Source organism: Notolepis coatsorum, assembly GCF_963971535.1.
Source record: "Notolepis coatsorum genome assembly, chromosome: 1".
Lineage (NCBI taxonomy): Eukaryota > Metazoa > Chordata > Actinopteri > Aulopiformes > Paralepididae > Notolepis > Notolepis coatsorum.
The window spans coordinates 302,139,550-302,153,381 of record NC_140165.1 but is presented as its reverse complement, the minus strand read 5'-3'; positions in this window follow the sequence as shown (position 1 = coordinate 302,153,381).

Here is a 13,832-nt window from a genome sequence, read left to right as displayed (position 1 = left end):
GTCTCCTCCCCACCGCATGTATATATTCTCTCCCCCCGTATATGTATATTTCTCTCCCACCCACCCACCCCCTCCTAATGTACAGTCCCCTCCCCATCATATGTATATACTCTGTCAGGATCTATGAGTAACAGTACTGTATATTTGAATACCGTATATGTCACAAATGTATCAGTACTAAATACCTATATGTCCCTATGCCATAAATGTCATGTATGTTGAGTATGTCAAAAAAAGTCAATATGAAATGAAAATGGGGGATCCTAACATAAACAAGACAAACGTCTTTCTCTGGTCTGCATCCCCTTAACAAGTGTGTGTATTGAGCCGTACTGTATTGTACCCATTCTGCAATCTGTTAACTTTTCATTCATTCATTCACAACAAAACTAGACTAGAGATACATGGAGTGAAAACTGGATGTAATAACGGGTTAATAAGTTGTTGTAGACGTGTAGTAATGAATGAACGTGCTGTGATGCTATTGGATTCACATGACTAGTATTTGACCCTCTTGGTGTGTTGGAGGCTGAGCTGCTCAGTATCACGTGATGACTGGACTGTGCCTCTGACTGTCCAGTTATAGTCTACTTTCTAAAGCCAAGCAATAATGCTTTTAGAACTTTAATAAACAGTGAACTTGTCATTCAATCGCAACCCATAACAAGACAGCCTAACATACCTTGCAAGCAAAAGCCAGGTAGACATAATATCATGCAATCAACATAACGTTAGTTAGATTGTCCCCTCCAACGAGTATGACAGCATTATATTACTAGCAGACTGGGAAGTGGCTACTGTTCGCTAGCTAGCAAGCTATCTAGCTAACGTCGTTAACGGCACCATTATTAGCTAGCAAAGTTTATAAAAAGACAGGAACAATTAGCATTGTAACGTTACAGACCATGCACGGTTAATACTAGCTGACTGTGTAAAGATTGCTAACGTCAGTTACTGTAGGTTAATTTGTCAAGCGAATATAATAGCTTACCTCTCACCAGTTGACAGCTAACCTAACGCGAGGCACAGCCGGTTAATTCGTGCATGACGAGTTCACTTTGCACTTTGCAAAATAAGCTATGGGGGCATTTGTTCGTTTTAGTTGACTGCTTGGCAGCAACGACCACAGTCAGTCAGTCGATGGTGTTTTGTTTTTTGATGCTAGCTGCTAGTTGGAGCCATGTTGTTGAAACCAAGAGCTCACGTGACACACGTCATCAAGCCCGTTTCACGTGACGTTATGCAGATTCACGTCATGTCACGTCACCTGGGTCCAGTTAGTATCATCATCATCAGCCAAATGCATCATTATTTTTTAACTGATAGAAACGTATGAATGAATGAATGAATGAATGAATGAATGAATGAATGAATGAATGAAAACTTTATTTAACAGATTGCAGAATGGGTACAATACAGTACGGCTCAATACACACAATTGTTAAGGGGATGCAGACCAGAGAAAGACTTTTGTCTTGTTTACATCAGGGTCCCCCATTTTCAATTCATAGTGACATTTATGACATAGGGACATACATGACATACAGGTATATAGTACTGTTACATTTGTGACATACTGTATACGATATGCAAATATATACAGTACCGTTACCCATAGATCCTAATTCCTAACAGAGATTATATGGGGAGGAGACTGTACATTAGGAGGGGAGGGTGGGTGGGAGAAAATATATACATACGGTGGGGAGGAGACTGTTTATTTGGGGATGGGGGGGGGGGGGGGGGTCGTAGTATAGCTATTGCCTGTATGTTATTTTCTTAGATGATACTAGTGTACTTTCTCAGAAATATAATATTAGTTGGCTAGCCTATTCAAAACCATAGAAAATGGGGAGTATAGGAAGAAAATAGGACAAGCCTAGTACCACCAGTGTCTCATGGGTCAGGGCCAGTACAGAAAGACTCAAAATGAGCTTCTATCCCCCAGGCCATCAGGATGCTCAATGACTCCAATCCATTCTACATGCATTGCACACACATCCACATGCACACACACTCACTTTAAATACTCACTTTAACTTTAACATTCACTTTAGACACTTTAAAAACACTTTTTAACGCTACACCATATTTTGTATCTATTTATTACAAAAAAGATTTGCACTACATCCATACCTCTATTTTGCATTTTGTACCTCATTGTTTGCATTTTGTACTTTAGGTTGTATATTTTGTATAGTGTTTGGACTTTATTAATACTGTATGACAAAAAAATTCTCTGAGTTTTGTAAAAGTCAGCCAAAGCTTACCAAAAGCACGAGCAGTGAACTCCAAGCCCATGTGACTGAACTCAAACTAGAAAGAAACAGACTAAGAAATGACGTAAACTCCATGATCAAAACTGCTAAAAAAAATATTCATCAATGACAAAACTGAGGAAAACAAAAACAAACCACGTGAACTTTGGAAATTACTCAATAATCAACTAGGCTGCAGTAAAAAAAAAAAAAAAAAACAGATTCTCAAACATAAACATAAAGACGGACAACACGCTCATCACAGACAAGCTGGATGTGGCCAATTACTTAAACACTTTCTTCACAAACATAGCCACAACACTGGTAAACAAACTACCCTCCCACTCAGGGCATTATGGGGTAGAACACATAGTAGCATACTACAAGAACCTAGGGGTCCACAAAGACGACTTCAAACTGGAAATGGTAACAACAGATGAGGTACTCAAAAAACTGAGCGCCCTCCAACCGAACAAGGCCACTGGCCATGACAACATCCCCTCCAAATTCCTTAGAGACTCAGCAGCCACCATCACCCCAGTCATCACACACATAATAAACCTCTCCATAAAACAGGGACATGTCCCCAAGGACTTCAAAATTGCGAGAGTAACACCCCTGCACAAAAAGCAAATTAGACCCAGGCAACTACCGCCCTGTTTCTATCCTAAAAGAAAGCTAAAAGCAATTCGTTTTGATAGTCTATCAGTGAGCTGGATACAATCCTACCTGGAGGGGAGAGAACAGATGGTGGAGGTAAACGGTACCCTACCCCCCCCCCCCTCCCAGTGAGCTGTGGTGTTCCACAAGGAAGCATAATAGGACCGCTACTGTTCCTAATTTATGCAAATGACATGTCGTCAGCTTGTGACTGCAACTTGTTCTTGTTTGCGGACGACTCAGCCCTGCTGGTCTCTGACAAGAACAAGTTCCAGGTTGAAAAAACCCTCAGCTCTGAACTATAGGCAAAATCTGCATATGGCTCGCCGATAACAAACTATCATTACACATGGGCAAAACAGAGTCCATTCTCTTCGGTTCAAATAACAAACTCAGCAAGACTGACGGCTTCTCAGTTACAGTGGGTGACAATATTGTCACAAGGAAAGGTGAAATTACCTACCTGGGTTCCATCCTAGAGGCTAATCTTTCCTGTGACAAAATGGCATCCAATGTAATAAAAAAAAGTCAACCAACGAACTAGATTCTTGTACCGGATCTCCTCTCTGGTAAACAAGAATACCCTGAAGACTCTGGCAGGAGCACTCATTCAAGGGTACTACGACTATGCTTGCACCTCATGGTACCAAAGCACCTCAAAGGCACTAAAAACAAAATTACAAACATCTCAAAACAAACTGGTCAGACTACTGCTTGACCTGACTCCTAGAACCCACCTCACCCCTGCCCACTTTGACAACCTAGGATGGCTTAGAGTAGACGACAGAGTACAGCAACTTGCAATGGGCCTGGTCTACAAGATACACTACACGACCAAGGTACCCATGTACATGTCAAAATAATTCCCAAAGGTCAGTGAATACCACGATCACAACACCAGAGGGAGTTCCACAAATCATGTTAAACCCAGATTCGGCTCAAACAAGGGACTAAACACGTTTAGCAATTATGCCACATCAATGTGGAACGCCCTACCCAAAGCTGTAAAGGAATGTGAATCACTACCCACTTTCAAAAGCACTCTCAAAGAATACCTACGGGAGACTGCAATTCGAAACTGGCCCCTGCAAATGTCCTAACCCAACCCCCTCCAATGTACAGTAAATTACCAAGTATGGCTTTGTCAATATTCCAATGTACAATGTACAGTGTCTTTCTCTGGTCTGCATCCCCTTAACAATTGTATATATTGAGCTGTACTGTACTGTACCCATTCTCCAATCTGTTAATAAAGTTTTCAATCAATCAATCAACCAACCAATCAATCAATTCAATCAATCAATCAATCAATCAATTCAATCAATCAATCAATCAATTAAGCACATTCTCATGGGGCTCATACAGAACCAAGCATTTCACTGTAATGTACATGTACTTTATATATGTGACAAATAAAACAACACTTGAGTACCATCCTGGGTGACATGGATGAGGTACAGTGGAAAGTCCACAGGGTGGCGGACTTGCTCTGTCATTTAGCTGAACTTTCACCGTTGGGCAACCAAAGAGCAACATCTGTAAAGTTGAACCTAACATAACCATAACCTCTGTTCGTGGAAGGAATGACACAGAGCCGTCGTGACCTCTTGCGCAACGAGCCGGGACTACTGTGAGAATATAATATATTGTGTAGGCACTAGGCAGTAGGCACAGGCAGTAAGTTATATTGTTTTGCGCACTGCTGTTTCCATTCTACGCCGTTTCTCTTTAAGTTTCAAGTTTTGTTTTATTTGTCATGTATGGTGTCACATGTACATTACAGTGAAATGCTTGGTTCTGTATGAGCCCCCTGAGAATGTGCTTCATACAGTAAAAAGGTCAAAAGAATAAAGTCCAAACACTATACAAAATATACAATATACAAATTAAAGTAAGAAATTAAGTACAAAATGCAAACATTTTAAAATGCAAAAATAAGGTATGGGTGTAGTGTAAATCATTTTGCAATACATAGATAAGAATGTGGTGTAGTGTTTAAAGTGAATGTTAAAGTATGCTGAAATCATATAGATCCCCACCAATCTGCGTGTCCTTACTCCTCATCCAAAAAGGCATGTTGCAAGCGGTGGTTCCATTTCTAGGCATGCTACAGACAATGCAACTATAAAAGAAGGAAGGGTCATTGCGTCACTGTATAGCGCGTGAACGCACGCATTGGTGCCAAGTGTGGAAATGTTCAGTTCGACCGCCACGAATGGGATCAGCCATCTCCTCATTTATGACCTGTCATTTAACCAGGTTATTACTAGTCTAGCAGCAAGTCCTCAAAAAAGGCTTTCGTTTTCGAGATACCCCTGCCCGAGGTATAACAAAACACAACAATGTTTTTTTAATGACTTTTTTTTGTGTATCTTCAGGGTCTCCCAAGCCTTAAGGTCCCCCTATAGGGGACCTTTTTTCCCTTTATCAATAGAGACCGTATTATAGATCCCCAATTATCATATCTCGGGGTATCATTGGAAAGCCACACTCAACCCTGTGCAAAGATTTTCGAGATCGCCAAATGATTGACAGAGCTAGAGCCCCGGGAGTCGGGGGTGGTAATGTGTACTTTTGCGTACTTTGGGGCACGCCTCACATATCGGCATGTAACTCGAGAACCGCTGAACGGATTTTGTCACGTGAATATTGTATATATTGTATTAAAAGAAATGCACACCCGAGCCACTAGAGGTCGGCAAAGAATCGTCCACATGTGGGCCCTTGGATGTTAAGAGGTTAATGTTTTACAAAAAAAAAAATGAGCCAAGAGTAAATACCATAACCCTATCAAAAACAGTAGTCAAAGTGTATATTTTCATTTTTACAGATGTTTTATATGTTTTATCGGAAATACATATTTATCAGAAAATGCTAATTATCGTAAAAACCGCAAGAAATGACTAAATCCAGATTCAACCCTGCCATTGGAAAGAGGAGCATTTTCCCTATCCATAGATGTATGATTTGGCCATAATAAGGTCAAGGTCAAGTTCAAGGTCAAATATGAATTTATAATTAAAGTCGATTATCATTAATTACTGTATCTACAAATCCTTCTATTTAATCATCTTCCCGCGGGTCATTTGCTTCGATTTTTTGTACACATGATCTCAATAAGGTGGTGAATGCTCAGTGAGCATTTTTCAGATTTTTTTAAAAATGTTTGATCATCATCATCATCAAAATCATAAATCATAATGAATCATAATTAATTTATTCATTACAATTTACTCAGCCTAGTAACAGACACAATATTTCTGACACTGGAAATACATACCCCCAGGTCCCTAGATGTTCCTAGATACCAAGAACATGCAAATTGACCTTGCATAAGTGGAGCAATCTCCCATTTACATTTAGGCGAAAACGGTCTACAGATTAACAGGTTAATTAAGAACTACCCCAACCAGACTGGTTTAATTTGGTCCCTTTTCAGGGATTGGGGTAGTTCTAAAGAATAGCCAAAACATTTGACAACAATCCATTTCAGTAATGGGAGACCCTGAAGATACAAAAAAAAAACATTGTTATGTTTTGTTCTACCTCGGGTATAGGGGTACCTCAAAATCTGAGGGCCCTTCTTGCTTATACCCCGGGTGTCAGAATCATCAACAATCTGTTGCATTTTTAACTAGCTGACGTTTGATATATTGGTTCATGTATATTTCCTCAGAATGGGCCTAGCTTGTGTATTTTGAATTGTAAATAAAGGCTTCAATAGAACTGGCACCAAAGTCTGGTATTCTGACATATAGTTATAGTGTCCTTGACTACAGAGAGAATGGCACCGCTGCAGTTTAGATCCACATTAATAGAACAATGTAACGGATATTCCTGCAAACCGGTACATCAATATTTATGAGAAATCTCCAAGCATAGTTTGATTTATGTTGTAAAATTAAAATGGTAAAAAAAAAAACGTGATAAGGCACGAATGTGGGAAATCCCACAATGGGTTATGGACTCCACAATTACAGGGACACACATTGGAAAGTGGTTCTCAGCACAGAACAGCATAATTACTGCCAGCACATGACACAGAGGCCTGCAGTTTGACAGCGGCATACTGTAACATTCCCTGGCTCAGCATCTGTTCTATTCTAATGTAGGATCAACTTGAATTAAAAGTCTACACAGGGCTCAGATTTAGGTTAATTTGGTCTTGTGTTCATTTGTTAATTGTTGATCCAATGTCCATTCGGTCCACCAAATGTATGATTACTGAAATATCCTCAGTTCGATTCCACGCGAATGGTCAGATTCTGCCTTGGGCAAGAAAGTGCTTGTCCCTGAAAAATAAATAAATAGTAAAAAACAGCTCTGGAATACAAATCTTTGTGGCCTTTTGATAAAGGATATCTGACAATGGGGCCCCTGTACTTTAAATAGTAGGCTGATGTAACAGAGGTCCGTGAGTATATCCACAGTCACGGTGGACTTCAAGTGTTGTGAAGTGACTGCAGGCACGTACTGCAAGTTAAACTCATCCATCCTTAAAAGGCATGCAGACACGTTACCAAGAAGTGAATTCACCTCTTTGTATAGTGGTCTGTGATGTCGCCCGCGGTATGGCCAACCCAGGTTCGAAACTCACTCGGGGCATCGAAGTTTAACACACAACGCAGAGATTGCAATACGAGCGCGGCTACAGTGGTGCCATGACCCGGATGCCCTGGGTGGAGTGAGTTTACAACACTGATACTCCTTTTAATTCAAATCATACATGGGTAGCTAGTTACAGTACATATTCCCATTGAAATGTGTCAGATAATGCCAATATAGGCTTCACACAAATCCTGAGGCTCTATGGTGGTTTGCAGGATACGTGGTTGGTAATCCAGTCTGGCATCCAGTTGCTAGTTCCTCAACAATTTTCAATTAGTAGGACCAACTCGAGGACAGTTGGAGAAATAGTTGAGGAAATAGTGTCTGCAGTGTATGTTCAAATATCACATCCTCCTCAACAAAATTATGGGATTCAGGTAAAAAATCTGCAAAACTGTTACCCAAATTTATGTTTCAGGTGCTTTACGTTTCTTTGTTGACTACCAAAATAACAATTTAAATAAAACATTACCCTCCCTACCCACTTCATTATACATCCAGAATACATAGTGACTATCGAAAAATATATAAATCATCATCATCTTTTCTGCGAGTTTGCTCTCGTCGGCCCTGTCTCGTTTCTGTCATCAAAGCGTATGACACAAGATATAATATGGAATGTCTTTAGAGACATGGTGGCTGGAAATATTGCCCTTCCAGTGTCAGAATTCCAAAGGCTCGCTGTTGCTTCTCCTTTTAATTTGTACACTCCTGCTAAAATGATAAACCCAATGTAGGCTTGCAAGTGGGTCCCATCCGACTCACTGTCCCCATACACACACCTCCCCTCTAAATTCGTCATCTCAAGTATATCCTTCTCAATTGATGGTTGATGGATTGATGGACATGGCTGACAGAGTATCTGGTGGGGCCTGGAACCATTTTCATGATATTAGCAGCACTAAGCCTATACCCTGTTGTTCAAGTGGGCAGCGGGACCATGATAACTTTCCATTTTTGGAAAGTAACGTGTCTGCTTGTGGTTGAGAGACGACAGGAGTGATCTGCACTAAGGGTCTCATTCTCATCAGAGGAGGATGCCTCATAATCAGGGTCCTCCTCTACATTATCCTCTGTCTCAGACACATTCTCTTCTACGTCACATTCACCGTCAAAGAGCTGTGACAAAACTTCACTGGCAGAAAACCGTTTCTTCAAGGTAATTTTCAATTGAGAGAACATGAAGAGAAACCACACGGAGTACCAAGATAAATGGTTTAGAAGGCTGCTATGCAAGAGTTTTATATGTTTGCTCCTCCCCTATGTTGCGTAAACTACTGTCCTTACGGGAACCAAGAGGACTTTTGGAGTTTTGGTTTTGGTATGTTGCAAGAAATAACAGAGTTCTCGCGAAGTGGGTTATATGCACACCCCCCTCCCCATTTAACGGGAATTCTCTGAGTTCTTGTGGGAAGTCTCCCCTCCCCATGTGAACTATGAGTGGTCCTCGCACTGCAGGTATAGAGATTAGATTAGGGCCCTAAAGCAGAGGGACGTTTTTTTTTTACAGGATTATACATTTGCATGTAATAGTCACATCAATATCAACCTAAACAATCAAAACAAATACGTGTAAAATGTTGACATTTGTATATTTATACAGTTAAAACAGCCTGGGGTCAAATTGACCCCAAAGAACACCGATGTGTACAAGGTGTGTACAGGACATTGCAAACATATCATCATGTTCATTTTATGCTTACCCACTTGTCCTGATTAAATTAGGAAAGATCATGAAATAATAAGCAAAAAAAGCTCAAATTACTTTAAAAAAAAATATATATATATATATAGTCAACCATTTATTTAGATATGTAAAACATTTTATGTGATCAAATCGGGATATCCCCAAGGATAACAGGAGGGTTAAGGAGAGAGATGATTATGTGTCCAGATATATGAATGAGAACCCCTCCTTTAGATGCCCTCAATTCTGTCGGAAAAGAGTTGTTGAGTCAATATTTGTATCTGTTCTTGATTATGGAGATGTCATTTATCTTCATGCTTCAGCTTCCACCCTGAAACCCTTGGACTCTGTGTACCACTCTGCAGTCTGCACTTAGATTTATTACTGGAGATAGGTATGATACACACCACAGTAAGGCTGGTTGGCCATCCCTGGCAGCTCGACGAGACTATCATTGGCTCTTGTACATTTTCAAGGCATTGACCGGCAAACAGCCACCGTATATATAGCTGCCCTGTTGGACATGAACGCTCCAGCCCATCAAACACGATCTAGTAACTGGATCACATTTAAAGTACCACGGACTAGTACAGGACTCGGCAGGACAGCATTCTCTTATGCAGCCCCAAAGTCCTGGAATGACATTCAATCAAAGTTAAAGTTGGAAGTTCTTCCTTCCCTTAGGGAATTTAAATGTCTGATTTCATTTCTAAATGATTCATGTTGTAACTGTTTTTAACTGATTCCACTGCACATTGTTTTGTTGTTTTATCTTGTTGTACACTCAGCAGTTCTGTAAATGAGGTGGCCTCACCTCAGAGTTCACCTGAGTATAAATAAAGGTTTCAATCAATCAATGTTCTTTAATTACCTTAGTTTAGTGAATCGGGACCTCCATTCCATAAAAGAAAAATATAACAACAGAGCAGTGTATCGCTCTTAATACTTTGAGTTTCTTTACAAAGTTCTAACATACAACAGAGCATCGCTCTAACATACAACTTATGGGTGTGTCTATCTACAAAGACTGTGTTCAGGACGTTTCTGGATGTCAACCTTTGGGCAGAACATGTTATGTGTGCACGTTGCATGCGTGTATCCACTCCCTATTTCCCATTTCACCCACGTGGAATGCACCTGATTGGATAAACAAGCTGTTAGGGAGCAGTCCCTGGTTCTCTGCTCCCGTTATCAAAAAGAAAATGGCTTGTTCGCTTGTCAAATTTCTCTTTTTCTACCTAAAGTTGAACTTAAAATATATGTTTCTGACAACTTTTATGCAAGAAATAGGCCAATGCGATTGTTGGCTCTTTCTTGAGTCATATTTGATCTGCAATGTATAGTTTGACAGTTTGGTCTGAACTTGATTGTGCCAACCCAGTGCACTGTAAGCGTCACATTGTTTGAAGTCTGCAGTGTCCCAGGAGATTTATTTTTCTCTTTTAAACAGCCTCTAAATGCTCATCTCCCATGGGTTTTGGCAGTTTTCTCAGTTTTCAATGAGAATTTTTCAAATGGGTTTTGACATTGAAATCTTTGCAGTGAGTTGCCACTACTAAATATTTTGATATGCATAGATTTGTAACTGTCATAGCTGTAGTTTACAGTACCATTGCTAATATCCTTCCTTGACTTGACTTGACTTGACTTCCTTACATACAGTAAAAATGGCAAACTCCAAACACTCAGCTTCCCATTCAAAGGTTACTTCTCACTCTACTGGATAGCGGCCATCTTGGATTTCTGTGTAAAAATGATGTCATAACTTGAAACTGAAATCAGAATTATCAGGGTCAACTTACAAATTTGAAAGGCAAATTTGATGCATTTGATTTGAGTATTTTGCATTAAAAGGTTAATATCTGAAAATTCACAAGGGATACCACTGGGGTGTGGGGGCTAATTTATTTTATAAAAGGCCTATAGGCCTAGATGTCATATCAATCATCAAAACATGTTAGTCAGAGAATGGTCATGGAATTGAGGATCTGTACCCAATGATTATGCTAACACAAAATGAAGAGAGATGATAGCAAAAATATCACTAAATTTAAAGTGAAAACTAAATACACAGGCTATTTTTCACTTACACAATAACAGAAAAAGTGAAAAAAAAATTACTTCTAAAACTGCATTTTTAGATGTTATGATAATAATAATAAAGAACAATAAACAAGTAAAAGGAACAAAGGTGAGAAAGAAAAAAACACAGTAGATATTCCTTTATTGATCATCATCGAATCACAGTCCTGTGTCACATAACTTGGTGTTACTCTGGATCAGTCGCTATCAGATCCTTTAAAGCCCAACCTCCAGGTTAAACCCTACTGATCAATTATGGGTAGTTTACATCATTGGTATATCATTTCATTATTTATTTTTTTCCATTTGACACCGGAAATGCCACTCTGAAAGAGTTAAAAAGGTCATGCCGGCCAGCGAGCCGGATGTCGGGATATTTTGTTAGCACAATAGCTACCAAGCTAAGCTATGTTAGCTACTAACGTTATAAACACAATATGTGTACAACGACACAATGATTTACATTATTACAAATATGGTAACGTGGTTGTGGCTTTAGAGATGGGTGGTGGCTTTAGAGATGGGTGGCTATAATCACGGAGCAATAGTGTTAGGTGAAACAGATACATTTTCATTCGGCTAGTAGTAGCAAGCATATATCAGTGCCTGCCACTAGCTGTGTGTGACTCTCAGCGCCCCCTGGTGAGCCCCCTGGTGCCCTGCACCTGTTGTGACGATCATTTCGATTACACACGCACGTTATGAACCATTGATTAAAATATGCACGTGCGTGGTGATTGTGTTGGGCAGACAACATTTTTGATAAAAACGCTAAAACTGGGTCAATTTCAATACCTTATTTTCCCATTCTTCATGAAAGTCACTGTTGGCCTAGTCCACATTGTTTATTGAACAAAAATACAACGTGAAGGTTGACCTTTAACTCTGGATCAGTCACTATCAGGATCCTTTACTCTGGATCAGTCACTATCGGGATCCTTTAACTCTGGATCAGTCACAATCAGGATCCTTTACTCTGGATCAGTCACTATCACTGGTCAAAACACGCAGAGGCACTGTACAAGAAGGGCCAGAGCTGACTCTACTTCCTCAGAAGGCTGAGATCCTTCAATGTATGTACAAGGATGTTGAGGATGTTCTATGAGTCGGTGGTGGCTGGCGCCGTCTTGTACGCTGTGACCTGCTGGGGCAGCGGACTGAGAGCAGGGGACACAAACAGGCTGGATAAGCTGGTCAGGAAGGCCAGTAGTGGGGTGGGGGTGGAGCTGGACTCTCTAGCGAGAGTGGTGGAGAGGAGGAGCCTTGCTATGCTCCAGGCCATCAGGGAAAACCCCTCCCACCCACTATACACAGACTTGGCTGACAGGAGGAGCATGTTCAGTGCTAGGCTCACACTACCTAAATGCAGCACTGAACGGGACAGGAAGTCCTTCATTCCGACAGCCATCAGACTATACAATGCATCAATGTGCCTCACTGCATCACTGAGCACAGAGTGACAGTTGCCATCTTCCTGGACTCTTACTTTTGAAACAGCACTGTGCAATATTACACCTACTGTAGACTTCAGTATATTTTTACTGTATTTATTTACTGTATATTTTATTCTATTCTTAGGCAATTTGTTTTGTTATTCTTATTTGTGACTTGTTCTGTCTAAATGTTTAATGTGAGCGATTTGCAGTGTAAAATTTCCCTCGGGATAATAAAAGTATTTGTGAGGGTTCGGTGTGGGAATAGGAGAGGAGACCTCAAATGCAGGAACACGAGCAGAGAGAGTAGAGGCAGAGACGACAAGATGAAGTGAACAGGCTTTTACTTGACAGTTTGCAAGCAACAATGATTACAAATCAAAACGGTTACTGACAAAAGCGAACTGTACAACCCGAAAACAATACACAGCAGAGCTGGCAAAAATGGACTAAGAAGGGAACGGACTCACGGGGAATACAGGAGTGAACAAAGGTGAGTAAGTGACCGAACACAACTTGGGTAACAAGACAAAACAATGCAAATCAATGGCGCGACAATGAATGTGAGGAACGGGCAGGAATATATACTGCCCGTGATTACTAATAAGTGCCAGCTGGTATAAGGCCAGGCATGGCCAAGACTGGTGAACACAAAGCATTAGTAAAAGAAAACTCACATCATAAATAAAAGCATGTGTAAAGGGAATATCTTAAAGGAAAACATATGTAAAGGAACAACCCTTAATGGAAACATATGAAAAGATGTTAACACTTATTGAAAACATATGTAAAGGGATGAGCCCTTAAAGGAAACACATGTAAAGATATCAACACTTACGAAAACATATGTAAAGGGATGAACCCTTAAAGGAAACACATGTAAAGATATCAACACTTACGAAAACATATGTAAAGGGATGAACCTTTAAAGGAAAACATATGTAAAGATAACCTTTTAAACACAAGCTAAAAAGGAGAAACACAACATGAATAGAGGAAACACAGCATAACATTAAACATAGTAGTAATAGTATCCAGCAAACTTAGGAGGTTAAGTATCTGGAGTTGCTGCTGCGTTTGGCCACCAGAGGGGGCAGAAAACCA